We start from the raw sequence: 27,379 nt of genomic DNA on the forward strand, positions 1-27,379 counted from the left end.
CATATATTGGTTCTAATTTAAAAAATTCCTATGATGTCTTCTTTTGAAAAACCAATGTTAAGTCTAGGTATACACATTCTACAAAACTAGATTTTACTGTAATTGTCCCAGACTTCCTTGAAGCAGAAAAAGAACTATCATAAATATTTATCATATGTTCAAATTAGGCATTTGTCATTGAAGATAAAATACCTAAATTGTGGAATAAGGTACAGAAAGGCATCACCTTACTTCCATTTATTTAAATGCTCTCAACTAGATTTTACACTCAATTGTGTAGCATCATTAAATTAGCAATATTCCTCATGTAAACAGCTCTTCAGCTGATAGCAGGTAACATTACTGTAATCCACTACCTTCTTTCAAAACTATGTCAGCATTATTTTTAAGATACTTATAAAATGCCACTGCTAAGAATAAATTCCTGTAGATAAACACACTTTGCAGGAAAGTCCATTTCTCCACCCACAATTACATAAAAAGAGCAGCATGAAAGAAAAGCTGGAAAGTTCGCTGAACTTTTCGGTGATTAAAATCAATGGGCTTTTGAAGAAATTTGTCAGATTTGGCACGGTTTCTTTGTAAAAATGTATTTTGGTAATTTTCCAGAATTCTACTGGAAAAGTTCAAAAATTCTGACATATACCAAAATGGCAGCAACACAGATAACCCTATGCAAAATAGGCAAAGAGGAAAAATTTAACTTCAACATCCCCTCAATCTTCCCTTCTTTGCAGCCACCCAATCTTCCAAGATTCCTGGTGCTTTTAGGAGGTCACAGACCCCCAGAGTTCGTTAATTTGTCAGCAAATAAATTTACTAATCAATTAATTCTAGGTGTAAGTAAGTAAAGGGCAACTTCATTTAGATTTCTGAGAGTGAAAAGTTATATTTACCTATTTTGACAATAAAAATAAAACTGATGCTTTATTTTGAATTGAATAAATGGGTGCATCATTTCTGCATGACAGCAGGTAAAGAAGATGGATTAAAAGGAGAGACTTTTCAAGGGGAAGGGAGAAGAAGAGGGGACTGAATGAGAGACAGATGGCAAGAAGACCACTAAGGGAGCACAGAAGAAACACAAAGGGAAAATAATGACAGATTAAAAAAAAAAAAAAATTCACAGAAAAGGGGGATTCACAAGGAATAGCTCCATCTTCTAACTTTTGGGGATAGTTCTGCTAAAGACTATTGAATACCGTTACCTAGTTTCTGCAACTATAAGCACAAATGGGAAGGTACTTCACCTGTGAATGCCACTAGAGCAGGCCCACCCCTGGCTTCTCACTCTCTCCTGTCCCTTGTTAGCAAACCAATTGGCGACTGCCAGCCTGACTTTTCTTTCTTCAAATAATTTTATTATATTATTTGTACAGAGGTAACATAACCAGATTATAGAAGATTTAGAAAACAGAGAGTTAAAAGTAAAAGTCGCCCCAATCTACTATCCTAACACAATCACTGTTAACATTTTGGTTTCTTTTTTTGCCATCTTTCTCCCCATATTTTCCACAGGAGTCCCCCGTATGAAATTCTAAATTATGTGCACTGCTAGGATTCAAACAGATTTAAATATCTGGTGTGGGGGAGGAGGAACCTCAGGAAAACATTGCAAGAAAGGCTGAATAGTAGTAACTAACATCTACACCGAGTGCTTGCTCTGTGCCTGACACTGTTCTAGGGGCTGCACATGTGTTAATTCATTTAATCCTTACTATAACCCAAGAAGGCAGCTCTGCAAAATTACCCACACTGCGCAGATCAGAAAATGGAGGCAGACCGTTTAAGCTACAAGCTCAAGGTCCGACGGCTACTAAGCGTCTGCTTAGTTTCAAAAACCAGTATTGTCTCCAGAGCCCCGCCCATAACCACTGCACCACATAGCTTTTCACTATACAGAGGACTCATCTCAACTAAGCTCAGTCATGCTTGCCCCAGAGCAATGCCTCAATGACCAAACAGAGCACGGATTCTAGGTAGGTGTGTAACTCAGCTTGGATCCCATTCCATTGTCATGCCTGAGCCCTCAGTGTGTGTTTAAGAGACGGTGAAGGAGGGAGAGTGGAGAAGGCTGAGACACTGGAAAAAACATAGAAGGCCCTGCTCACCACCCCTCCAGGAAGGGCAGAGCAGTCTTCTTCCGACCTGACCTGACCTGACCTGACCTTAAAGGATCCCGTCTATTAGTGCAGAGCTCAGGAGAAAATTGCTGAGCAGGACACTCGTGTCCAGCAGACGCCAGGACCCAATGGCAGCAGCAGTGGCAATACTCAAAATGCAGAGGGGGTAGGGGCGTGGGCAGTGGCCCCATTCAAGCCTCACCATGGAGGCAGCTCTCTGAATCTAGCCAGCTTCACTTGGCAGGATGAGGATATACTGATCAAAAATAAATATCTTCACTTTGTCATAATAGTGTGTAAAACACTGTTAAATACCACTACTATAATAATTTACTAAGAATTAATAACTTGATTTAAGTCATCAGTCACTAAAATTCCCATCCTTGTATCATTCAGAGTAGAGTCCCACCTTGGGGCCTCTGAGCCTCTTTCTATTGCCTAGAAACTTCTTCCACCCTCCTCATTCTTTAACACCAACTCATCCTTCAGGCAGCTGTGTGAATGTTTATTTCCTAAGTCAGGCTCGCCTTGTACCCCAATCTAAATTTCCCTCTCTCCGCCTTTCTGTTTCTCACAGCCCCCTGTCCTTTTCCTTCACAGTATCGATGCTAATTCATGAATATATATTTATCTGTGTCCATTTCCACAATGTCTCTTCCCCTTCACATTCATGACAGCAGAAACCACATCTGTTTTGTTCAACATTAAAGATTCAGCACAGGATGGGTGTGGTGGCTCATACCTGTAATCCTAACACTTCCAGAGAGGGAGGATTACTTGAGGCCAGGAGTTCAAGACCAGCCTGGGCAACATAGAAAGACCCCCGTCTCCACAAAAAAATGTAAAAAATTAGTGGGGTGTGGAGATGCTGCCTGTAGTCCTAGCTGCTTGGGAGGTGGAGACAGGAAGATCACTTGTGCCCAGGAGTTCGATCCTGCAGTGAGCTATGATCACACCACTGTACTCCGGCCTGAGCAACAAAGAGATACCCTGTCTCTAAAACAAAAACAAAAACAAAAACACAGTACCTAGTATGGTGCCTGAAATATACTAGGCACCTAAACATTTGATGAGTTAATAAATGAACACATTAAATAACTAAAAGTCACCTCTTCCTTACTTCTAAAAGTATTGTGTATAATTTTTAAATTAGGCCAGGTGTGGTGACTTACACCTGTAATCCCAGCACTTGGGAGACCAAGGCAGGAGAATTGATTGAGGCCAGGAGCCTGGGATAATGAGACATTATCTCTACAAAAAAATTTAATAATTAGTTGGGCATGGAGGCACACACCAATAGTCCTAGTTACTTGGGAGGCTGAGGTGGGAGGCTCATTTGAGTCCAGGAGTATGAGGCTGCACTGGGCTATGATCATGCCATTTTGCATTCCAGCCTGTGCAACAGAGCCAGACTCTGTCTCTAAAAAAAGATAAAGAGGCCGGGCGCGGTGGCTCACACCTGTAATCCCAGCACTTTGGGAGGCTGAGGTGGGTGGATCACCTGAGGTCAGGAGTTCGAGACCAGTCTCAACATGGAGAAACCCCATCTCTGCTAAAAATACAAAATTAGCCGGGCGTGGTGGTGCATGCCTGTAATCCCAGCTACTCAGGAGGCTGACGCAGGAGAATTGCTTGAACCTGGGAGGCAGAGGTTGCAGTGAGCCAAGATCGCGCCATTGCACTCCAGCCTGGGCAGCAACAGCGAAACTCCGTCTCAAAAAATAAATAAATAAATAAAAATAAAGTGAAGTATGACATTTTCAATAAACGCTAAGTTATTTTGTGCTAAGTTTGGGAAAAGCCACCCAACTGCAGGCTCCCACAGCAAACACAGGTTTAGATGTGAACTTGATCAATCAAGAACTATTTATAAACAAATACAAATCAATTCCTTTCTTGTACACCAGCAATACTAACCAGAAATGTACTAAATCATTCATTCAAAATGACCACAGAAACCATGAAGCACCTTGGCACAAATTTAACAAAAGGTATGAAAGAGTTTTACACATAAAATGATAAAATTTCATTGAAGGACATAAAAGACCTATTAAAGAGGCTTATGAGGTTTGTGGATGGGAAGCTATTAAACCATAAAGATGTCAATTCTCCCTGAATTTCTATTTAGATGCAACACAATTTCAATAACACAAAATTAAAGAAAAAAGCCCCACAAGCAACAAGCTTGTTGAACATATGTGCAAGCTAACCTGTCGGGGGAAACAGAGGAGAACGTGATGTGCATGTGATGCGTCAACTGACGCAAATATGGAAAATGGAATTTTGTGGGAATTTCAATAATTTAACCATATGAGTGTGTAAGGTTACTTTCAACATTTCATTGTGCTTCAAGTATTTTTTTTTTTTTTTTAAGTTGTGAAACAGTAAGTGTAAGTTCAGAAGAACAAGGGCAACCTGAGTCTGGGAAAACTGATGGAGAAGATGGGCACAAAGCTGGGCACAGAAAGATGTGCCAGTGTGATAGGGGAGAGGGGCTTCTGGGGGGAAGGAATGATCCAGAACAACAAGGTAAAAGCACAAGACACAGCTGACAGTGAACCAAGTACGGCTCACATGGAATGCACATTCCCACAGGAGGCCAGGCAGTGACAGAACCTAAAAAGGTACAGTGAAGTGACTATAGCAGTGTTATCTACAAAATGATCCCCCCAAAACGTGGTACAATGGTGACATAAGTTGGGACATATGAATACTGTATCTTTCCCTTGGGAATTCACAGTACACAGTCACAAATGAAGGCCATGAGAAGTCTTTCTGCAAAGAAACGTAACCAACTATTCTAACATGTACCTGGCCAAGGAACCCTTTTTACAGGAACATTTACCAACTTTATGGGTGGGGTATTTTTTTTTTCCAACTTACTAATTTTTTATGGAACAACTCACTTTGGGTAACACTATACTCTAGTAACTCAGCCTTTTAAAGGTCTGAACCAGAATGAGGGCTTGAGGATTTGCAAAGGGCAAAGTTAGGGGAGAACAATAAATCAGACATAGTGACTGACAGGAGGAATGTAAGGGTCACAGAAAATGGGGAAGTAGGTGATGTTCTAGAATCCAAAGTCAAGATAGTGATGAAAAGGCTATTAGCACAAACAATGAAATGAAGTCCACAGGGGACCAAGTATTAGGTAAGAGGTAATAAATTTAGATTTCGACAGGTTTGGAGAGACAGATATCTCCCTGGAAAGAAAACTAAGCAAGAGGTTACAACTTGGAGTCACTTTCTCAGATCCATCCCCTGTTAACTTTAGGAGCTGAGCAGGTCTCAAGCACAATGAAGGGGTTACAGTGGTGACCTTTAAGACACTTTTCAATAGCAACATTCTGCCATTCCAAAAACTGAAAATTTGAAATAAAAATACCAATATAATCAAGTTCTATATTTAAAGTGTGAAATGTGTGAATGCAGGATAAAAATAAATAATTCAAGATGAATCTCAGTAGATGGATAAGAAGTTTTAAAGAGATCATGCAATTACAGATACTCAAAAGACATCTATGAAGCTTTACAAAGCTGACATCAGGAGTCTAACTCTATTTTCCTTCCTGAATGTCACAGAATACCTGCAGAATACTATGGCAAATAAGCCCTGAACCTAGCCAATGTGGCAGTTCATATATTTTTATGAATAGCTCTCAACACTTTGAAAATTTCAGGCAAGTGAGAACTTTTTCATAGATGGCTCACTATATCAGAGGTAGCTCAAAACTGTGATCTACCTATTATGACTATAAGCAGATTATATGAGGATCACAAAAATAACAAGCCATATAAATTGGCATAGGCCCAATGTCTATGAAAATTAAGCTTTTCCTTAAAGCATTTAGACTGTGGGTCTAAAATGAATAAAACAGTGACCAATCACTCGGAAGTACTTTTAAGGGAAAAAATGATCAGTTAGGAAGCTAGCATATTTGCAACCTGAACATCACAAATAGCACTTCAGGATCTAATATAAAATGTAAAGCAAAGCAGCAATGATGGAGGAGAGAGAAGGCGTACACTGGAAAATGTAAGTGAGATCAGCAGGAATCTTGCAATTAAGATTCTTTGTGTATTTTGGGGGAGCTTTTTGTTGTGGTTGCAGTGTGAAAATGCTTTCATGTAACCAGTGAAAATTAAGTAGGCAAATGACGTGTAAACGTACTATAATGTCAATAACTAATAATCTGTTCCACTGTCCTTTCGATTCAATTTTCTAAAAAATCTTTAAAGATATTGCATTCTTTTTTTAAACATATTTAAAAACCTGTAGTGTACAATTCTGAACTACATTACTACATTTTCATTTTAACACAGCAAACTTAAGCCATCTGTGCAATCTTAAAAGCATCTTGAGTCCAGGAAGAATTGGACTGAAAGTCCCTGGAAGGCAGAGATTTGGTTTCCTCTTAAGCCTCTCTTAAGTTATCAAGGAAGGACAGGCCCCTTGCGTTTTCAGAAACTTATCAGGTGCTTTATCTGATAAGCAAAAGAAGAATGTCAATTTTTACTTTTCTGCTATTTCTAAAACTGCCTATCTTGGAAGAGTACAAATTTCACCCCAACTCTCTTCCCGAAACCCAGCTCTGTAATGGCATCCACACCGCTTATTCTCACACACCAAAGATCTGGGCGAGCTCTGATACTGGATGCCCTGTGGCATGCTGCTCGCAGGCAGACTGGAGACCAGAGATCAGACAAACGCCCTGAAACTCGCAGATGACAATCTATTCCTGAAGATAAAGGCATGGCCAGCAAGGGGGTAAGAAAAGGGACTGGCTATTCAGTCTCTCACTAGCAGGCTGAATCTTGTCTCCCTCAGCTGGGGAAGGAGAATGACGCAGGACTGGGAAGCCAAAACACCCAGAAAAGGACAAACTGAGAAGCAGTTCAACCAATTCTCCTAGCTTTGGACCAGCCACGGACACCTGCAGGAACCCTGACTTCAGGTGACAAAGCAAACAAGCCAGGAAGGAGAGGGACAAACAGGTGGGCTCTCTCTCTAACTCCTTAAAACGAACTCCTTAAAAGTGACCAAAGCATCAAAGTACTCACCCAAAGCATCAAAGTATTTGCCCAAAGCTTCACAGTACTCATTCAAAGCTTCACAGTACACTCTACCTGGTGGCACTTCGTTGTTCTGGAAAGCAAGGGGTCTTTGAGACTTGATCTCTGGGCTAGTGACTCAATTCCCTCATCTACAAATACCTCCTACTAAGGGGTAGTGATGAGAAGGAAATCAACCTACAGAAAGTACCCAGCATGAGGCCTAGCACAAAGCAAGTACCCAATACTTAATAAACAGTAGCATGAATAATATCATATAACTCAATATGAATGACTCATTCTTTAGAGATTTGGCATGTCTTGTCCACAAGAGCCTTTTAAAATGCAAATATGCCTGAAGTCTATTAACAGCCTTAGTTGACAGCCACATTGAACACAGGATGAGGAAGGCATGCTGGCAGGTGTGCAGAGAAGAGAGCTGGCAGAGGTACCAAGGACCTGCCTGCCATGCACCAGTGAAGACACTGTTATTCAAACCTTCTCACATAGAATGGTGGTTTATATATCATTTTTTGGACCTCAGTCAGGGTTCTGAACCTGAACCCTTTCACATCATTGGAGGCTGGAGGAAATAAAACCTAAGTCAGAGAAGCTGGCACCTATGTTCAGTTTTCTTCCACTCTCTTGCTTCTGTTTGTTCTCAGCTTTTGTCTCAAAAGCAAGTGTTCCCCTGGCCTTGGTCACTATAGCTGTCATAGCCATTTTCTTCATTTCACCAACATCCATTCTTGGTATGCATCCACCTGCCCTGCTACAACGTCCCTGAAGGCACAATGGATTTCCTTTCTTCCTTTTAAAATGTGTCTAATGCATTGTCTTGCATGACCTGTGTGCTTAGTAAAATATGAACTGATGAAGAAGCGGCTGAGAACTGCAAAGATCTACCAAAGGCTGTAAGAGTATAATGCTGGGAAGCATCCTTTTTCCTCCTCTATGCTGCTTACGGTAAGTTGGAAGGTGCTCACCTGTTAGAGTTTAGCAAACCATGTGTCTGCCTCTCCTCCAGAGGCAAACGTCTAAAATAGCCAGTGGAGGAGAATTTCATAGCCTCAGGAGACTAAAGTTGCTGTCACCTATACCACAGAACTTGAAGACCCCAAATGGTGTCCTAGCTTGAAATAAATAAACAAGGCAGAACTTCCAGTCTTCAAATTCTTATCTTAGAAACAACAATGAAAAAAAAAAAAAAAACCCAATATTGACTTTTCCATTTGCCCAGGAGCATTCTGAGGAATCCACAAACAATCCATGATGCCAAGTGTTAAACTCCATTATGCTCCTGTACTTGGTGTCAAAGTCTGGTACCTCTTGCCCGGTGCCACTCTCAGTGCCACCCTAAGGACAGATATCACTGCTATTCCCTTTTCATGCAGATGCCTAAACTAGTTCACTTCCCCTGTGGGGAAGGGATGAGCACAAAAATCATGCGGAATGTGTGTTCCCACAGAGCTCAGAAATTTGATGATCTCAGAGGATATTGTAAAGAAAGACCCTTGACACTTCCCTAAGGAAGAATGTCTTCTGTAAAAGGCTACTGCCAGGACAAAAAGCATGTGCTGGGAAAAATCTATGGCCTGCTGCTGCGAGTGTTTCCAATTCTGATGTCCCACTTCCTCTTTATAAGCACATTCCTTCCCTCCTTATTTCTCTTCTTAAAAAGACACCCTGGCATTGGGTCTCAGTTAAGAAGCAAAGTGCAATGTTCTATTAAAGGCTGTAAGATAAAAAGGGCTTAAAATGGATTTCAATAAACATAAAAGCCTTGAATGCAATATAAGATCTACTCTGTTCTACCACTTTTAAATGTCTGGGAAAAAGAACTTATTTTTAAATGTCGGCAGCCTAACTTTTTAAAAATAAAGTTTCATTCACTTACAGCTTATTCACACAGGCCATAACATACAGCTCTTTAGTCATACAGTTCTAAGAGTTGTAACGTCCCCTAACCTGGGCTTCCAAACCTATCTCACAGTGGTTTTTGGAAGAATCAACTACAATAACAGATGTGAAAGTAATTTGACATCTGCCAGGGGCTAATCAACTAGATAATCAAACTGTTGTTATTCTTATTATTAAAATATATCATACCATACAGTATATACCTAAAGAGTATGAACTTTGGGATTCCAAATCGCACTTCCACCACTTAGTAGTTAGCTACACAAGCACAGAGGGTCCTCAATTTAAAATGGTCAACTTAGGATTTTTTGAGTCTACAATGGCGCAAAAATGATAGGCATTCAGTGGAAATCGTACTTAGAATTTTGAATTGTGATGTTTTCTGGGGCTAGCCATACGTAGTACCATACCCTATCGCAATGCTGGGCAGCGGCAGCGAGCCGCAGCTCCCAGTCAGCTACACCACCACAAGGATGAACAACCAATACTCTACAGTGGACTGTGTTACCAGACGACTTTGCCCAACTGTAGGCTAATGTGACTGTTCTGGACACATTTAAGGTTCGGTAGATTAAGTGTATTAAATGCGTTTTCAACTTACAATATTTTCAACTTATGATGGGTTTATCAGGACATAACCCCATTGTAAATCTAGGAGCATCTGTACGGTGTAAGGGGCAAGTTACTTAACTCCTCCAGGCCTCAGTTTCCACTGGAAAATGGAGATAACACCCACTTTATCAAGTTGTTGTGATGATGAATATAGTAATGTACATAAAATTCTTGGCATGTAATGAACACGTACTAAATGATAGCTATAATTATTGTTAGGCTATTTAATTAAAATCCAAATGTTCCACTATTGAAAACAGTAGAAAGGAGGTAGAAGACAATCTTACCCAAAGGAGGACAAATGCTAAAACATGGATGCTACATGCTGAAGATCCCTTCTTAGCCAAACACCACCCACCCACCTCACTCCCTCTTCTTCCCCATGATGTCAGACGTTCCTCCTTGCTTTGCATAACTGTGCAGCAATCAGGGAAAGTTAGTCTTTAACTCCAGGCTTGACAAAGTGATGATTCATCCTGGGAAGGGGGTACAGCCTGTTGCCAGCCTTATCACACAATCGGGCATCCACCAGAACGGCCAGAGGCCACAGACCAGAGACCAGCCACTTAGGATTCTGCTATCTGTCCGCATCTCCAGTAGCGGCAATGTTCAGATGCTTTACATTTTGTTAATGTATAGAACAATGAGTACTTGAGAGGAATTCAATCGTGTTGTATTTTATAAAACAATTCACAGCATAAGTGAAAAGTCCAAAATGGTAAGACAACAACAAAAAAAGTCTCCCTCTGTTAGCTGCCCTAGCACAACGTTTTGCCAGGCAGTGTGTTAGTTCTAATGACAAACAGCTTGACGGTTGGACACCATCCCATTTCAACTTCACATCATAATGGCTCCTGAGGACAAGTCCCATTGCTTTTCAGCCTGGCCTGAAAATTTGACCACATGCCCCACGAAAAAGACAAACCCTCAGCAGTAGCTTATACAGCTCTTTTCCATTACCACTTAGTGGGCAGGAGACATTTTTTCCCCCACAGCAAGCTCCTAATTAGCCTTCTAAGATTAAGAGGCTTTCAAACTTGGTTCATCTCAAAATAAATGGCCAAAGGGATGGTTTAATGGCGGACACTCAGCTTGTCAAAGAGGCAGCTCTGGGTCACTTCCCAGCCCTGTCTGCAGCCAAACTACTACAACAGAATGTCTCCTAAATTATCACCACAGTAATTCTAACCTTCAGTCCGACTTTGGGAATCCTTCCACCAGTGTCCCATAGGCACAAACCATGAATGCCTGGAAATGTCAGCCTCCTCCCAAAACAGTTTTGCTTGGAATACCCCATTCAAAAAACACACATCATTCAATCCCCCATAGCCCCCTCCCTAGGTCAGCCAATCCTTTGGGGAGTCTCGATTCCAATCTAGGAAAGGTCGCTTAACAAATGTCTGACACATTACATTTAATTCTACCACCTCTAAATTATCCTCACACAGAGAGTGAAAGCACAGAACACTTCAATGCCAGGGGTCCTCAGTTCAAACCCCAAACGCAGGTGTGTGGGGTGTGTTTCCTGGGACAGACTGTAAAAGGGTTTTTCAATTGTGTTACATAGTCTGATTCATTTATTTATAGCAATGTCTAATTTTCTGGTGGTTTCTGCCCTCAAACAGTCCTGGAAAACTGTTGTACTATATTATACTATAAAAAAAACTTACGTCAAAATTGATTCTATAAAATTTGTCTCCTACCCATTCCAGCCAATATCCACTAGCTACATACACAGACCCAGAGGTACACACATACACACCAATACCATAGTTCACAGCAAAATTTTTTCAAATCTCAAAAAAAAAAGGGGGGGGCTTCTTTCACTGTAACTAACAAGATTTGCTTTGAGCAATCTAACATTGGGAGCGCCTAGAAACTCAAGAAGCACACAACTTGTTGCAGCAATAAACGCTGGGCCGAAGCCTGAACAAAGCACTGCAAATAAGCTCCAGAAACTCACAGGGCCCTTGAACAAAATGTTGTGTGTTTGTAATTACCTCTCCAGCGCGCTCTCATCACCCTCTCCCAACCCTCTCCCCAACTCTCTTCCCGGCCCCAGCACCCTTCGTAGCTCCCGTCTCTAATCTGGTTTCCATTCCAGCCCCGCCCCCTTCCCCCTCCCTCTCTGGGACCGTGAATCAATCCCATCCCGGGCAGGAAACGAGACCCAGGGCAACCCCCTCCGCTGCGGCGGAACAAAGGAGGCGAGCGCAGCTGCACGCGCAAAGAGGCCCACAGCGTCCCGGGCCCCTCCTCCCCCGCCGCCGCCGGGGCACACCGCACCTGAACCCCACTCCCCAGGACGCCCCATTGTTCTCCCTCTGCTTTCCTGCCCGGAGGAAGCCACACCGTGTCTTTCCAGGGGGCCAGGAAACAGCTGTGGGCCAGAGGAATGGAGGGGCTGTGGGTGAACACGAGGACAGCCGAGATTCGACTCTGCCCACAGGTACGAAAGGCATGAGGCAAAGTAAGAGCAACTTAGTTTACAAGCCCTTCTTCCCTCCCGCCACCGCCGAAGCCCCTGCGGAGTCACGACCACCCTCCGCGACCTACAGCGTGCGCCGTTCCCACCGCAGCGCCGCGTCTCCCAAGAGAGCGGCAGAGCCCGCTGACCCCCGCCCGCAGGGTGCGACGGGGCCAGGGACCGCGGGCACAAAGGCGCGGGGCAGGCGCCTCAGGGGCCGCGGCCGGACGCAGAGAGAAGGGCAGGGGAGAGAGAGAGAGAGAAAGCGCTCGCGCTACCTCGCCTGGCGCTACCTCGCCGGGTGCCACTCCGCCTCCACGTCGTCCTCGCTCTCCGGTGGCGCTCCGGGACGCGGGCCCAGCCCGGGGCTGCGGGGCTCCCGCCGCGGCTGTTCTGCTAAGGCTGTCCCGCGGCTGCCGGCCGACTGCGCGCCGCGCGCTCCAGTACTGCCTCCACGCGCCGCGGTAAAGGCTCCCGTGCGCACCCGGCTGCGGAGTACTCAGCGGCGGCGGGAGGAGCCCGGCCACTCCCCTCTCGCCCTCCGGCGGAGGGGCCGGCCGAGGGGCGGGGGCGGCGACCTCACTGCCTGGGATTCGCCCCTCGGCGCGCGGGCAGGAACGGGAGCCACCGCCTCCGAGCCGACTCACCTCCGGCCGCCCGGTGCCGGCTTCACAGCGCCCCCCGGTGAGCGTCGCGGCGGCCTCCGCGCCTTGTGGGTTTGCGGCCCGACCCTCCGCACCCGGGGCGAGCCTGGATGGGACGAGGCTTGAGGGAAGGAGGGGCGATCGTCGCGGCCCCCACGGAAGGCAGTCTTTCTACCTTTTTTGCTTCCAGACTCACTGACATAAAATGAGAAATACAACGTTTGACAACTCGAAGCCAGCCTGGGGGCACATTCCCGCAAAGAGTGGGAGTAAGTCTCAATTTTTCCTCCTCCCCAAGATGAAAATGTTTGGATGCCAAGAATATCAGAAAATATTAATTTCACAGAAAAAGAAGAAAAATTATACTGAGTGGTGTGGTGTGTCTTCATTTACAAGACTTTTAGTATCTTTTAAATTACTTAATCTCACGTTGTGGGAAATAGACACTGGCCAATTCTTTATGTTATAGATAAATGAGAGGTAGTTTAAAAGAAATTTCAAATACCCATACGTATTTGAATAGAGTGTATTAACAGGCCCTGAGTAATGATCAGTGATGGGGTATATTATACAGGCATGTAGGGGCCAGAGAATCAGGACACCCCCCCCTACACACACACACACACCTTCTCACTCAAGCCCTATTGCCTCATTGGAGAATTTAGAACAATCCTCTTGACCCAGGTCCTGGTTTCTTCATCCTCGCACAGGGAAGGGTGCGCATTCAAACTAACTGGGTGAGATGAGGATTACTTGGCTGAGGTGTTAAAAGCACTGTAGACACAGTAATTATTACTCATGGTTCTAACTACTTTATCCTGTAATGAAATAAATTGCCATAAATGGGCCAGGTTTAAATGGACTGACCTGTATCTGGAAACTGTCACTAAAGTGAGGTGAACCAAAGAATTCAGACCATATATAGTAACTGTTCCCACTGGCATAAGAACCACAGGCGCTGGGATTTGTTAAATGTCACTAGTAGAGTTTGGAAAGGTGGGACCTTCACAGGCTATATCTGCTGGGAACTGTCTCACCATCAGCATCACTTCAGATGTACAGGTGGTGTGATAATGGCTGAAACTAACACATACTGGGTACCAGGGACTGTTCTTTGTTTAATCCTCACAAAAAGCTCTGAGGTAAGTTTCTCTCATTATCCTTGTTTTACAGACCAGCAAAGCCAAGGACAGAGAGATCTTCAGGGAATACATGGCTATGGTGATTTGAAGACTCCCATTAGAGAGTGGATATTAATTGCCCTCCTTTTGAATACGGTCTGGACTTAGTGATTTGATCGTAACAAATAGAATACAGCAGATGTGATGCTATGTGACTTCCAAACTAGGTCATAAAAGGAGGTAAAGTTTTCACCTGGCTCTCCCTTGGGACACTCACCCTTGGAACCCAGCTGCCATATTGTGAGGAAGCTCAAGCCACAGGGAAGGCCATGTGTAAGGTGTTTGGGCTGATGGTACTGGCTGAGGACCCAGTCTACTGCCAGTACAACTTACACCAGGCATGTGAGTTGGCGAGCTTTTGAAAGAACTCCAGCCACAGTCACTGACTGACCACGCCGCCTGAGAGACCTGGAGAGAAAACCTAGCTGAGCCAAGTCAGGCCCTGGAAACGTAAGTGATAATAATAAAAGATTATCATCTGGGTGGTTGTTACATAGCAATAGACACCTAGAACAGTGACAGAGCTGGAATTTGAACCCAGACAGTCTGACTCTATAGTCTTCACTATCCAGCACACTACCTCAGACCTTGATAACCTAGCATAATGAAAACCCTGGAGATCCCAGCCTTCACAATAGACAACATATGAACCTGCTACCTGGTGACGTGTGTTAGACTCACTTCTCCATTTTGCTTGTCTGAGTTTAGGTTCCGAAGTGACTGCTTATAGCAGTTTGGCAGTTCATGGAACTTCTGACCTCTACTGTCCAGTTCAGCTTTTCAAAAATAGCAGAAATGCAGATGGCAGGTTCATGAATATAAGATGTAAACAAATTTAAGAGTGGGGGAATTCTATAAACTTTTGATCTTGGAAGGTGGCCAGATTTTAGAAAAAGTAGGTTTGAGACAACTATGTGCTGAGTAGGTCTATTGAAATAGCCAGCTGCTAGAAGTAAAGTTTTGAAACTCCTAACTCAAGAAAGGGATAGGACACAATTATGTCAGAACAGTTCTGCCTCTAGAAGGACCTAGCATAGTGGGGACAATTAAGTCTTTCTTCATGTTTTTAGAAAGTTCAAAAAAGAAAATATTAGAAACTGTAGAACTTATCCTAATAAACACTAAGAAAATGAACCAAGTTATTAGCCAAAAATATTTCTAGAGAAAAATCATGCTTCTCTTTTAAAAATACTGTTTACCTAGTTTTCATAAATCTCAAAACCCAAGCTTCTGAAGACATACCATGAGGTTTTAAAACACTTTTACCTTCCTGGCCATTTTTTCAAAAACCAATCAATCAACAACTTTTGAAATTATAAAAAGCAGATTAAAGTTATTCCCACAATTGTCAAGAATAGATAATAGGCTGGGCGCAGTGGCTCACACCTGTAATCCCAGTACTTTGGGAGGCCGTGGCAGGCAGATCACGAGGTCAGGAGTTTAAGACCAGCCTGGCCAATATGGTGAAACCCCATCTCTACTAAAAATACAAAAATTAGCCAGGCGTGGTGGCACGTTCCTGCAGTCCCAGCTACTCAGGAGGCTGAGTTAGAAGAATCACTTGAACCCAGGAAGTGGAGGTTGCAGTGAGCCAAGATCGCGCCACTGTACTCCAGCCTGGGTGACAGAGCGAGATTCCATCTCAAAAAAAAAAAAGAATAGAAAATAAATCCATCAACTACAAAGGCATTTTTTACTTTCTCCTCAATCTATTTGGAGGAAACAGAAAGAAATAAAAAGAAGTAGAAAACTATTATTGAGATTTAGAGTGAAAAACATAAATTATCAAATTACAAGAGTGCAGTAAAAGAATACAAGAAGTGTGCTTTGCCTCAGTGGAAACATGCAACAATTTAAATTCATTCAATTGAAATCTTGCCATCCTTGTGGAAAATAGAGAAGTGAAAGCATATCTCTGTGTGTCCCAGGAAGAGAATTACCACTAGGCGTGTAAGACTTATTTTTTCTTAGTTGGTTTTACTTGAGCCCTTTCAAGAAAATTAAAAGGAGTTCAACATTGAGAAGAAGACTGATGAAAGAACCATATGACAGCCTTTTGGTGTAGCAAACATAAAAGTGGACTGGAAGGCATACTTTTAGATTTTCTCACTGGCTCTGTCTTCATTCAACTGAGTTTACGAAGAGGCTCATACTGTCTGTCCTTAGGTATTTTACATCATGTTGAATGTGTTAAAGACTCTCTATCTTTAAAATTCTCAATCTTTGTTTTTGCCGTATTTTGTCTCTCATCTACCCACTCAGTTTTCACCTGCTTTACTTATCTTTTTTAAAAAAATAAAATAAAAGGCCGGGCGTGGTAGCTCATGCCTGTAATCCCAGCACTTTGGGAGGCTGAGGCGGGCGGATCACAAGGTCAGGAGTTCGAGACTAGCCTGGCCAATATGGTGAAGCCCTGTCTCTACTAAAAATAGAAAAATTAGCCGGGCGTGGTGGCAGGTGCCTGTAGTCCCAGCTACTTGGGAGGCTGAGGCAGAAGAATCCCTTGAACCCGGGAGGCGGAGGTTGCAGTGAGCCAAGATCACGCCACTGCACTCCAGCCTGGGCGACAGAGCAAGACTCTGTCTCAAAATAAATAAATAAAAGTAAAAAAATAAAATAAAGACAGGATCTCGCCCTGTCACCCAGGCTGGAGTGCAGTGGCACAATCACAGCTCACTGTAACCTTGAACTCTTGAACTCAAACAGTCCTCCCACAATCCTCCTGCCTCAGCCTCCCAACAGCCAGGACTACAGGTGCATGTTACCATACCCGACTAATTTCTTTGTATTTTTTGTAGAGATGAGAGTCCCACTATTGTTGCCCAGGCTGGCCTTGAGCCCCTGGCCTCAAGTGATCCTCCTGCCTCGGCCCCCCAAAGCACTAGGATCATAGGTGTGGGTTACTATTCCCAGCCATTACTTGTCCTTTCAAACTAAATTCGGTTTTCGCCTATTCCTGACCATCATCTTGAATTAGATTCTGCTTTCTTTCCTATGGTAGCATCTGAATGCCACATCCTCTCAGTACCTGTTAATTTGCCCCAGGTCATGACATCTTTTTATTTATCCTCTTATGGATGTTTGACTTCTCCACCTAGATAGTAGGCCTCGAGATAAAACTAGTCAATCAGTTTGAAAACACCAGGACTGAGATAAGATCAGTCTTAGAGAGCTGACTATCTTAGGAAATATTCTAAATGCTCTACATATGTGTTAACTCGTTGAAGCCGCACAGCAGCCCAACGAGGTAGGTTATATTATAATCCCATTTTAGAGATGATGAAGCTGAGACAGGCAATTTACACTGAGTGTGGCTGCCTCTCCTGCCTCCTTTCCACCTCCTCCACATCTTCTGCTACCCCGAGACAGCAAGATCTACTCCTCCTCTTCCTCCTCCTCCTCAGCCTACTCAAAACGAAGAGGATGAGGATGAAGACTTTGATGATCCATTTCCACTTAATGAATAGCAAATATATTTTCCCTTTCTTATGATTTTCTTAATAATATTTCCTTTTTCTCTAACTTACTTTTTTTGTAAGAATGCAGTATATGATACAATATAAAATATGTGTTAATAGACCGTTTATGTTATCAATAAGGCTGATATGTCAACAGTAGGCTATTACTAGTTAAATTTTGGGGAGTCAAAAGTTATGCATGAATTTTTGACTGCATGAAGGGTCAGCGTCCCTAATCCCCAAGTTATTCAAGGGTCAAGTGTACTGTATTATTTCTTTAGTATATGTCTCTTAGTTTAGGATAGTCCTCCAAATGCAGTAAGCACTGAGTTAGCTATTTCTTAAATGGCTTCATACAAAATAAAATATTTTAAAATATATTTAAAGAGTGCTTTAAAAATAAGTGCTTCATGTTTAAAGTATTATTTGAAATTCAGATTAGGTATTACAAAAAAAAGTTTCTATAGCATTGTTGGCGTCCAAGACTCAATGGTAAAAACACAACTCTTATTCTAAGTATTTAACAAACTATAGATAAATGACATCAAGAATATTTGAAGGTAAAAAGACCGATGGAACTTATCCCAGGCAGGGAGAAAATTTACTAAAGCTATTTGAGGATAAAAAGAGGAATTTGAAAAGCTCACAAATAGGGTCTCTTGTAGGTACTGTACTAGACTATTTGAAAATCAAAAACAATTCTTTATTTTAAAAAAATGTAATTTGAGCACTAAAATCAGGCAGTGAAAAAGTATAATTTTTTCTCCACAAAATGCATTTCTCTACAGCTCAGAGTACTCTGAGCCGCAAATAAATTATAGACCCATTGCCAGGAAATTTAAATTGCCTAAATTTTTTCCCTTGACATTTTATAATTTAGCATTCTGTCATTTCAACTAGTAAAATAATTGTCTTTTTTATTTCTTCTCATGCTACAGCAGGTTAGTACTATGACGGCAAAACCTAGCTGTGAAACAATAAATCAACCTGAAAAATGGCTAGACTTTTTCCCAATCTTTTTAAAAAATCATTTTCATTTTTCTAGTGATAACTGGGGAGCTGTCACCTCATTGCTGGGGAGATCCTAGGAGTACTGCAAGGACAAGCAAATATTATCGCAAAGGAAAAAAAATATTGGCCGCCTATACCAAATGAAAAGTAATTTAGCAAACATATGACGTAATAGTCTGTTTCTGCTTCAGTCCCTAAAACTAAATCCATATATTTGATCTGGTGCATACATTCATCACAGGTGTTAGCATATGAAAATGCTGTAGAGAAAGATAATTGTGTGTAACTCAAAAATATCCTACTGTATTAACAACCAAAATGGCATAACTCTAGGTTTAGGGACCGTTGACAGAATAAACCAAAATTTAAATTAGAAATATAAACAAAAGGTTAGTTGCTCATTATTTCAGCTGCATTCTCAATCTTGACATCTGTACAATATGAGAAACTCCATGAGGGTGGAGTTTGGTTCACTATTGTGTTCTCAGAGCCTAAGAACATAGAAAGTACTCAATAGTGTTAGATTGAGGAACTAATTTAATGAGTTATTATTATGTTAGGTAAATCAAGTTAGCCTATAATCTCTGCCAAGAATTTCAGATATCTCATTAAAGACTTTCCAGAGCGCAAGGTAGGACAAAAGCAGTTTGCTGATGGATTTGCAGGAATGATCTTCTTAAGCTTTGAATAAAGCTGGAAAAACTTATAGAGTAGCACCAAAACACAGCCCATCTCATGCAGAGGAAGAATCATACCATGGAGGTCAGGGTGTTGACAAGCAACCCAACTCCCCAAGACAAGCATGGCCTTTACTAAATAAAGATGCCTGCATAATCCTTCCCATTAGACACATGCTACACTATGGGTATTTTTCCTGAAACCCATTCATGCCAATATGAGTAAGAGAAGAGAGCAGCATCTTGTCTTACATTCTTATGGGCCCTCTTGCCAGGCCCCAACCTCGTCTGCCCCCAGCCCCCCTCTCAGTGACTGGGAGTGCTACAAAGTTCCCATAGATCTTGAGTCTGGACCTGAGATAATCTTGACACAGCACATGGGCCCCAGACATTTTCCCCTCAGGGGCCTTGGGTCTATAAATTGCTTCAAAAAGTCCTTCGTTCCTAGTCTCCTCTTATCTACTCCCTGAGGGGTTCTTTCAAAGACCTGCATGTTTCTTCAAGTCCACAGTTTCATTAAAATGAAAATCATGTTTTATAATTTTATAGTTTGCTTTATAAATCTTTATCAGTCAAAAGCAGCTATCGCCCTGAAGGTTTACCCTGGGCAGGGGAAGAAGAATCTCTTTATTTTTGGTACATAAGCTCCTTGGTGCCTAAATACTTTTAGTCCCACTGGGTAACTTTGATGGGTGTTGTAACTTTGATGGGTGTTGTTCTAGATTATCAGAACCACTGGGTAACTTTGATGGGTGTTGTTCTAGATTATCAGACATATAACAGTCTCAACCCTGAGGACTTCTTCCATTCTAGTGACTTGTGATCAGGCACTACTACCCCAGGGCCAAAGAGTGAAGTAAATGAAATTTGTCCTACATCAAGAAGTATTTACTGAGTATCCCTGAGGACTTCTTCCATTCTAGTGACTTGTAATCAGGCACCACTATCCCAGGGCCAAAGAGTAAAGTAGATGAAATTTGTCCTAAATCAAGAAGTATTTACTGAGTATCTATTTAGTCCTGTGCTAGCCCTGTCACTACTACAGGATGGTAAACATGACGGTCATGGTCTGTGACTTCCTAGAAGGTAGGGTCTAGCTTCAGGTCTTTGTCTTCTTGGATATACTCCCTGTTCCTTTGTAACGTCCCCCCAGTCCCAAGGCAATGAGGGCCCTGATGCTGCTTCCAGCCTCCCCCAGGCCTCACCAGCCCTCTTGACCTCTCATGTGTTGTTCCAAGTATTTTTAAATCAGTAATGTGCAACCTGGGCTCAAGGGCTACAGCACAATCCAGGATTTCAATGCTGGGTAAAAGATTAGAAAACGGCCTTTATGGTCCTCTTTTTCAAATATTTAAATATTGAATTTCAAGTATTCAAAAATTTAGTGACTAAAAGTCACTCATCAACATTTTTCTAGCCAATCAAATAAAAAAGAAACTACTTGAACTGCCTTTTAAACTGTGGCCCACTATGAACTTTCAGATTTCAAGCTATATTTACTTGTTTTCATACAAATAACTTTCAAGTTTTGTAATAATAAATGAGTATTTTTTTATAATCAGGAAAAAATAATAAAGCTATTTTCATCTTGGACAGACTATGTGGCCTGCAAATTTTTGTTGTTTTTCTGAATTGGCCCAACTGAAAACATAAATAAATATTGCTTGAGTGGTTTTTTCTAATACCCTTCCATCAGAACATTTCAGTACTTGGTGATTTTTCCCATTAGGTCGTGTTAGAGACTGGCAAATCTAATAACCAACTCATGCTGAATGAGGGTTTATACTAATCACCCATGGAGAACATTTGCTTTGAGTGCAGGGTCCTTGGATTTCTTTATTGCACTCCTTTCCAGAAGAGATTCTTCTTTCCATATCATGAAGTCATGTGTCCAAGGTAGTAGGCAGGGTGGGAGGCATGGGTAAGAGTGCTGGAGGAAGTCTCCCCATTGCAGGCTTGGTGGTTGGCAATGAGGGCCACTTCAAAGGAGGATTTCAAAGAAGAAACACAATCTGCCAAGGGCGATGCATCCAGGATCCTTGGGCCAGTTTGATAAGCTTGCCTTAATGCAAAAGGGAGAATAAAGTCAAGATTTTAGGTAGAGCTGATAGAGATGGGGGAGGGGGTGGTGCATGTATCTGCTAGAGCCTTCAAAAATGGCTGGCCCACTACATGTATGTGAGGACTTACATATGGTATTATGGACTACATGTTTATGTCCTCTCAAAATTCATATGTTGAAACACTAACCCCCAGTGGGATGATATTGGAAGGTAGGACTTTTGGGAGGTGATTAGGTAGAACCCCCATTATGGGAGTAGTTTTCTTATAAGAAGAGAAAAACCAACATTCACTCTCTCAGCCATGTGAGCATACAGCAAGAAGGTGGCTACCTACCAACCAGGAAGCAAGCCCTCACCGGACACCAGATCTGTCAATGACTTAATCTTTGACTTCTCAGTCTCCAAAACCATGAGAAATAAACATTGTTTAAGTCACCCCGCTATGGTATTTTCATTATAGCAGCCCAAACTAATACGTATGAAATCTTCAAACTCCAAACTAGCTGTTTTCTAAGCTAGTTGCTATTGCAAACAACATAGTTCTACCTGGTTTCTGTTCAATAGTTTATCCATAACTTCTTGCCTTTGATATAAATTCTGGAACTTAAAGATTATACCCCCTCCTACCCCTATCACTGAGATGTCCAGGTGAACTCTATTAGTAACCTCAGTGTGTGATGGGCATATCAAAGTCTTAAGTATTGGATGATGCTTTATAGTATACTATATGATAAATATATTTTTGGAAAAAAAAGATTGCTTTTATAATATGAATAAGTAAAGTTTTAAGAAATCAGTTTGGTAGGTGGAAGCATCCAGAAATTTGAGCTGTGATCTGGGAGAAGGGGGCTCTATCTGATCAGAATTTAGGGGTGACAAAGTGAAATTTGTATGTTTATTGAAAAAGAAGCCTGGATCTTAACAGCTCTCTACCCAGCAGTCAAGTTTTTAAAGTTTAGTATATGGTTTCTGTCTACTTTCTCACTTCACTTTCACACCGCAGTCCTTTGCTCTTATGACTATATTAAAACTGATCTTGCCAAGGTCTGCAGTGATCTGTCAGTTGCCACATCATTTTCTTCTTTCTTTTTCTTTTTTTTTTTTTTTCTTGAGATGAGGTCTCACTCTGTCACCAAGGCTGGAGTGCAGTGTTACAACCCCGGAATCAAGCTATCCTCCCACCTCAGCTTCCCAAGTAGCTGGGACCACAGGCGCACGCCACCATATCTGGCGGCTAATTTTATTTTTTGTAGGGAGGAGGTCTCCCTATGCGCAGCCTGGTCTTGAACTCCTGGGCTCAAGTGATCCTCCCACTTCAGCCTCCCAAACTGCTGGGATTACAGGTGTGAGCCACCACGCCCCACCAGTTGCCACATCTTAAAGGCAGTTCTGGGTCCTCGTAGCATTTGACTCCTCTGACACATGGCATCCTACTGCCTTCTTTTTCTTTTTCTTTTTTATTTATTTATGTATTTTTGAGATGGGGTCTCTCTCTGTCACCCATGCTGGAGTGCAGTGGCATGATCTCAGCTCACTGCAACCTCCGCCTCTGGGGTTCATGCGATTCTCCTGCCTCAGCCTCCTGAGTAGCTGGGATTACAGGTGTGTACCACCATACCCAGCTAATTTTTTTTTTTTTTTGTATTTTTAGTTGAGACAGAAAACGTTACCTCCTCTGAAAAGGTCTCCTGATCCCCCAAACCAGAAAAGAGCACTTATTCAGTTCTCTGATAAAATTCTGTTGCCTCCATCATGGAGTGTATCACACCATGATCAAACTACCTATTCAATTATCAGTCTCTTTCACTGCACTGAGACAAACTTGAGAGCAGAATCATGTCTATTTATTTTCCAATGCTGTGTTTAACATAAGTCCTAGAATATAGTGGGCACTCAATAATGCTTGTTGCATGCATGCGTGTATACATGTGTGCACAAATGAATGAATACCAAGTGTTTCCAGTATCTTCTTTCATGGCTCCTTCATAGCTGTTATCACTCACTTTGAAAGATTGCCCCATCTTCTTATAGCAAACCCTAATAATTTTTGTGTAATAGTTGTAAAAAGCAAAAATATAACAAATAGCTACAAAGTTTAAAATAAAGCCGATTTTTTATTTCTAGACAGTGATTGAATTGACATCTCCTGTGCTTCTGCTATACACTCTCATACCTTGATGCTAAAGAATTCCCACTTTTGCAGAAACAGATGCACTAGGCTGAACCCACTGAACTTATCACTAATGTTTCATAATAACTTCTATCTCTACTTCAGAGCCAACACATATGTTTTTCCTAATCCTCCTGCACAAGTCAGTCTATAAGTATTCTAAATTTCTAAATGTTTAAGCTCAAAGAGAAGATTTATTGGGACACTTTAAATACTTATTTCTTGCTTTCATGGGATTGAACTATCACAATGACTCAGGATCAATTGTATTTCATCTTTTCAATACTTATTTCACAGCTGAGCACTTCTCAGAGTTATGAACATGAGTCCAGTTTTTGACAAGCCACAGCAAAGGCCAAAAGAATGAGCAAAATTATCCACCCTGGAACCCACATAGGACAGCAGGAAGTAAATAGACAGCATCGGCTGTGACTTATTACAGCATACATGTTACACTAGGCCCCAAATCAATCCCAAAATGGAAGTCATGGGTTATGGGTCTTTCACCACAGGAAAGCAACATACACATATATTCAACAATAACACTTCATAAATCTCTGCCCCAGTCACCGAACTTTATCTCATGTGGTGCCAATAAGAAAGAGGAATAGCTTAAAACAGCAGGAGGAAATTACAGTTTCACATACAGAATCCTTTAATATCACTATAGAGACATCTTTTTACACAAGTAAAACATGGAACTATCTTCCTTAGGGTGAGTCCAAAGTATCTGACACAAAAATAGTGTCTGACAGACTTCATGTTTTGAAGTTTAATTCATCACTTAAAAGGAGGTGAACTAGAAGAAATTAAGTTATTTATAAAACTATAGTTACATAATAGGCACCACCCAGGGCATCCTGAATGAGGATAGAAGAATATTATATGGCCAAGGACCATACATGGTAGGGGTAGGGTTCTGAATCTGGGATTGACAAGCTTTATGCCAAAGTGTGTGTGGTTGCATGTGTATGCACCACATGAACACACATAGATGTACACAGGCTCACTCACAATCATGGTACGTGTGCATTTTTCTCTGTGGAAAGCATTTTGACCATCCCTTAGATTCTCCCAAAAGGCCTTTGACTCACAAAATGCTACAAATCACTCCTCCATAGCAAATATTTCCCACATTTATTAGCCAGGGGATGCTGCTATCAGGTGAGATTCAAAATTATTGGACATGTGATGATGAAAAACACATTACTGGAGTACAGAGGCAGTGGTGCGAAGCAGACAGGACGTGCCCACTCAGATGGGAATGAAAGGGAAAGTGACTTGCAAATTAATAAAGTAATGCTGTCCAACGTTCTGCTCTAGAGAACTGTTATCTGAGATGTTTTTGTAATCTTGAACCCCCTATTTTGGTCAGGGCCCAATTAAGAAAAACAGAAACCACTGTAGTGTCTCAAACGGGGAATTTAATACAGGAACTTGTTTTTTGGTCTTTTTGGTTTGGTTTGGTTTTGAAACAGGGTCTCACTCTGTTGCCCAGGCTGGAGTGCAATGGCACAATCACAGCCCACTGCAGCCTCAACCTCCTTGGCCCAAGCAATCCTCCCACCTCAGCCTCCCAAGTAGCTGGGACTACAGATGTGCGCCACCACACCTGGATAATTTTTTAGTTTTTTGTAGAGACAGTGTCTCACTTTGTTGTGTAGGCTGGTCTCAAACTCTTGGGCTCGAGCAATCCTCCCGCCTTGGCCTCCCAGATTGCTGGGATTACAGGCATGAACCACCATGCCTGGCCAGGAATTTGTCATACCTGTGATGGAAGAAGCAGAACCCAGGAATTAGGAAGTGGGGTAACTGAAAGAATAACAGCAGTCAGAAGCCACTAACTCCCCCAGGGCTGGAGAAACTCAGGGAGAAGGTGGTGTTACCAAAGCCTGGAAGATAGGAGAAGTCAGAAGCATGGTGGGGGGCATTCCTGACAGATGCTGAGACAATGGAGGGGCTGTTCGCCAGCAGCTAAAATCATAGAGGAGAAGCAGCCACTGCCAGAGACACCATCAAAACCGACAGGAGGTGAAATTCCCTGGCTTCCTCCCTCTTCCCACTCTCCAGTCTTCTGTTTATGCCTCCCTTTGGTTCAGTCTATGTAGAAGCCAGAGGGCAAGGGAACTGGAAAATGCAGTCCCCTGTGATAGACAGCAGAGCAGGGGAAAGGCCAGAGCAACCAGGGACATCACCAGCACATTCCCTTTTATGAAGATGATGTTGGGATGGGTTTGAAGAGGAAAGCCAAATCGCTATGGGATTCTTCATTGATATGGAGTGGGAAATGGAGATGAAACAAAGAAAGGCAGGGAGGAAAAAGGGGGTTGGCAAAGATTGGAAATAAAGAAGAAAATGAGAAGAAGAGTAGTGGAGGAAAAGGTGCAAGGGAATCTCTCTCCAAGGTTGCTGGGACAGCTGCTCTGATTAGAGGCACCATTCATACTCCCGGAACAGCAGTAGGCTAGAGTAGGCCAATAAAAGAATTAGAGAGCTGCAGCAACCTTAGAAACCAGTAGAGAACTAAAATCCATACTTTGATGTTACTGAAGTTTGTTTAGACTGAATTCATTATTGATGGAAATTAATGTGAATTTAATCCTCTCCTGTCAAAATGGAATTTAAATATCTTTCAAGAAACTTATGAAGGGATTTCAGAAAGCCAAATCACTGCAGGCCCTTCTGTTCAGCACAAAGGGAAAAAGAACTGAGAACAAACAAAGCAGCAGAAAAAAATGTGTGTGGGGGGATAGGGTGTGGGAGAAAAGAGCCCAAGGGATTTCTTTAGTAATGTTTGTTTATGGCTGTTTCAAATTAAGGAACTAATTTTGGATTGGGGAATAAATAAAGTTATTTGAGAAAAAGAAGACTATTGCTAAGAACACAACGCCGCCTAGAGTTAAGGAAAAAAAACCTCTAATCACACTTATAGTTGGCTCGTTTTTTTTTTTGATGTTAATGTGTTTGTGAAAAGAACCCAACTCTTGCTATATTTCTTAATGTTTCCTGTTTGGCTGCTCATCCAGATAAATAACCAGCACCTCTGCCTGCTTTCCTTACTCAAATCTTTGATGAGACCATCTTTTCAGAAGAGGCAGGTGCGGCACCTCTGGAACCTGCATTAACTCTCCCAGCAGGTCAGTAGTAATTCAAAGCCCGTACTACACTTCCTAGATTCCATGGACTCTACTTCATGGGCTGGTGCATTGGATTTTGTCAGATGAGTAAAGATGTCTTGGCCCAGCAATATGCTTTGGTTAAGAGCTTAGTAGAAGAAAGTCCTTATGAAAACAGTCAACTTTTAAAAGACCAGTTATCTGGTTTGAAATAGAACCTTCAAAGTGGGATTGCTAGAGCGCCCGCCCTGGCACACCTGAGCTGTGGCTGAGGAATTTGTACAAATGCCATAGGATTTTTGCTGGCTTTTACTGAGCTGTGCTGCATAAGAAAGGAAGCAGAGGCCTGTCTGAAGCTATAAAGTGTTTCATGAAGTCATTTTGCCAGTATGAAGACGTCATCCAGGAATAGTTTTTGTTTTTGTTGTTTGAGCCACCCAAAGAGAATATTGCTATGAGAAATTTCCCATTTAATATTCAGTCTCAACCAAGTTATTAATAGAAAGTAGTTCATGGCAACCATTTCTAACGTGCTGATAAATGCCTAGGATTACAACAGCCAGTGAAATATTGATCTTCTTATGTGGATTTTCTTAAAATAGTCGGTTTGGTCCTACCTTTTAGAATGCTGAAAATGTGCCATTTCTGAAATACATCATCTTAGCCATTTTTGTTGTAGCTTACAGGCCGTATTTTTCAAACTCATGAATGCATGAATCCATGCTAAGTCAAAGAGATGTTGGTACTGCAGAGAGCATAAGGTGCTATTCCCACTTTAAGTTTATGATAATCTGCTAAATTACCAATCTGAGTTATCAGTTCAGTCCTTTTTTCTTCTCTACCACTGAAGCTCCTTAAAGGTAATCATTATAATATCGACAAGTT

The 27,379-nt window shown here is 42.0% G+C and overlaps 1 protein-coding gene across 4 annotated transcripts in view; it reads right to left on the reverse strand.

The window, feature by feature from the left end:
* Positions 1–12,799, reverse strand: part of MYO1B (myosin IB) — a 175,636-nt gene extending 162,837 nt beyond the window's left edge. For 3 of the 4 annotated variants that reach the window (XM_032755114.2, XM_032755113.2, XM_032755112.2), the window contains exon 1: positions 12,453–12,799. The gene's annotated coding sequence lies outside the window, so the exon portion shown is untranslated. The remainder of the gene's footprint in view (positions 1–12,452) is intronic. The other variant, XM_058440104.1, reaches the window with a different exon arrangement.
* Positions 12,800–27,379: the final 14,580 nt, after the last annotated feature.

This window comes from Hylobates moloch, unplaced genomic scaffold (genome assembly GCF_009828535.3).
Source record: "Hylobates moloch isolate HMO894 unplaced genomic scaffold, HMol_V3 SCAFFOLD_1, whole genome shotgun sequence".
In the NCBI taxonomy this organism is placed as follows: Eukaryota; Metazoa; Chordata; class Mammalia; order Primates; family Hylobatidae; genus Hylobates; species Hylobates moloch.